Raw genomic sequence first — 2,358 nt, 5'->3', positions numbered from 1 at the left:
AAGTAGTTAGGCTCCAATTAAAATAAATACATTTATATTAAAAAATAATAAAGAAATGAAAATCAAAACCACAATGACATGCCACTTTCCACTCATGAAGTGGCATTAATCAAAAAGACAGTAATAAATGTTGGCAAAGATATGGAGAAATTGAAGCCCTTATGCATTGCTGGTGGAAATGCAAAATGATACTGCTCCTGTGGAACACAGTCTGGCAGTTAATCAAGTGGTTAAATGTAAAGTTACCATATAAACCAACAATTCTACTCTGAAGTATATACTCAAGAAATTTGAAAAAATAAGCTTACCCCAAACCTGTACATAAATATTTCTAGTAGCATTATTCATAATAACCAAAAAGTAAAATGACCCAAATGTCCATCATCTGGTGAGTGGATAAACAAATGTGTTATATCCATATAATGGAATATTAACTGGCTATAAGAGGAATGAAGTACTGCTACATGCTACAACATAGATGAATCTTAAACAAGGTATGCTATGTGAAAGAAGCCAGATATATCATGTCATGTTTTCTATGATTATATGTGGTTATATGATTCTGTTTATATAAAGTGTCCAGAATAGGCAAATAGGTTTCTGTAGAAACAGGAAAGGTATTCTGCTTCTGCTTCTGCTAAGTCGCGTCAGTCGTGTCCGACTCTGTGCGACCCCACAAGATATTAGTGGTTGCCAAAGGCTGAGGGAAGTGGAGACAAGGGGAATGACTGCTAATGGACATAGAGTTTGGGGGGGTGCGGATTAATGAAAATGTCTGGTATTAGGTGGAGGTGAGCAATGCACAACTCTGTGAATATACTAAAAACCACTTTAAAAGGTTAATTTTAATTTTAAAAAAGTGTACAAATGAACTTATCTGCAAAGCAGAAATAGAGTCACAGATGTAGAAAACAAACTTACGATTACCTGTGGGAAGAACAGGGGTTGGGGAAGGATAAATTAAAAGATTGACATATACATACTACTATATACAAAGTAGACAACTGATAAGAACCTGCTGTGTAGGACAAGGGACTCTATTCAATACTCTGTAATGGCCTATAAGGGAAAGTGAAGTGTGCAAGTCTCTCAGTTGTGTCCGAGTCTTTGTGACCCCCATGGACTATACAGTCCATGGAATTCTCCAGGCCAGAATACTGGAGTGGGTAGCCTTTTCTTTCTCCAGGGGATCTTCCCAACTCAGGGATTGAACCCAGATCTCCCGCATTGCAGGCGGATTCTTTACCAGCTGAGCCACAAGGGAAGCCCCTATATGGGGAAAAAATCTAACAAAGAGTGGGTATATGTATATGTATAACTGATTCACTTTGCTGTACACCAGAAGCTAACACAACATTGTAAATCAACTATACTCCAATACAAAATTTTAAAAGGGTGAATTTTACAGGGAATTTTTCACCCTCAATAAAGGGTGAATCTCAATAAAGCTAGTTATTTAAAAAAAAAAAAAAAAGACAATGTCTAAGATCTGGGATTTTTTTCACTTCCCCATTGCCCAATTCCTCACTTTCCCTGTCTTCTCAATTATGTCTGATTGTGTACTTTCATTCTTACTTTCCAACTTCCCTCTTGAATCTGAAGAGACCCAGTACTGGAACATTCCACCCATGATTGGTTCAGCGATGGACACACGACCCATGTCAGGCCAATTAGAAAAACTCAACTTAGGGACTTCCGTTGCTCTACCAGGAAAGGGAACTCCACTGCTGGATTAGGCATTGTGAGACTGAAGGTACCAGGGGTACCTTCTTCTCTAGGAAGAGCCTGAAAATAGAAACCAACCCAGAGGAAGTATCTCTGATGGTCTTGGTGAAGTAATCCGCCTGTGAACTAAGCCATGTATGAAGTTGGCTCTATACCTGAACTTATTAAGCTTATGGTAAGCTATAAATCACCTGTTTGGCTTAAGCAAGTTTGGGTCTTTTTTTTTTTTTTTGTCACTTGCAGTGAAAGAATCCCGAATGATATAGGCTGTTTTTCCTGGGGGTCAGTCCCCTTAGGACATGATTTCAAATCATCACGTCTCATAGGACCCTGCCTGTTAGGCCTAAAATGATAGGTTCCTGCCTACCAAAGGAGGGACACCAGACAGCTCCTGTAACACAACATATGTAAATTGGATTTTCACATAGCATGCAAATAAATAGGCATCAAACAGTGGTTACCCCATAACTGAAAAGTTGGAAAGGAACCTACATTTTTCATATAAAGCAGAAGGATGATACTGGAATCAGGAGTTACTTGCTTCCTATCCAAAAGCCAGAGAGGTTATGCCACTGAGGGGAGGGTGAGCTAAGAGTGTGGAGAACTCAATAACCTGGAAAGTGAAAGTCACTC

The sequence above is a fragment of the Bos indicus x Bos taurus genome, chromosome X, assembly GCF_003369695.1.
Source record: "Bos indicus x Bos taurus breed Angus x Brahman F1 hybrid chromosome X, Bos_hybrid_MaternalHap_v2.0, whole genome shotgun sequence".
NCBI classification, from domain to species: Eukaryota; Metazoa; Chordata; class Mammalia; order Artiodactyla; family Bovidae; genus Bos; species Bos indicus x Bos taurus.
This window is presented reverse-complemented; position numbering follows the sequence as displayed.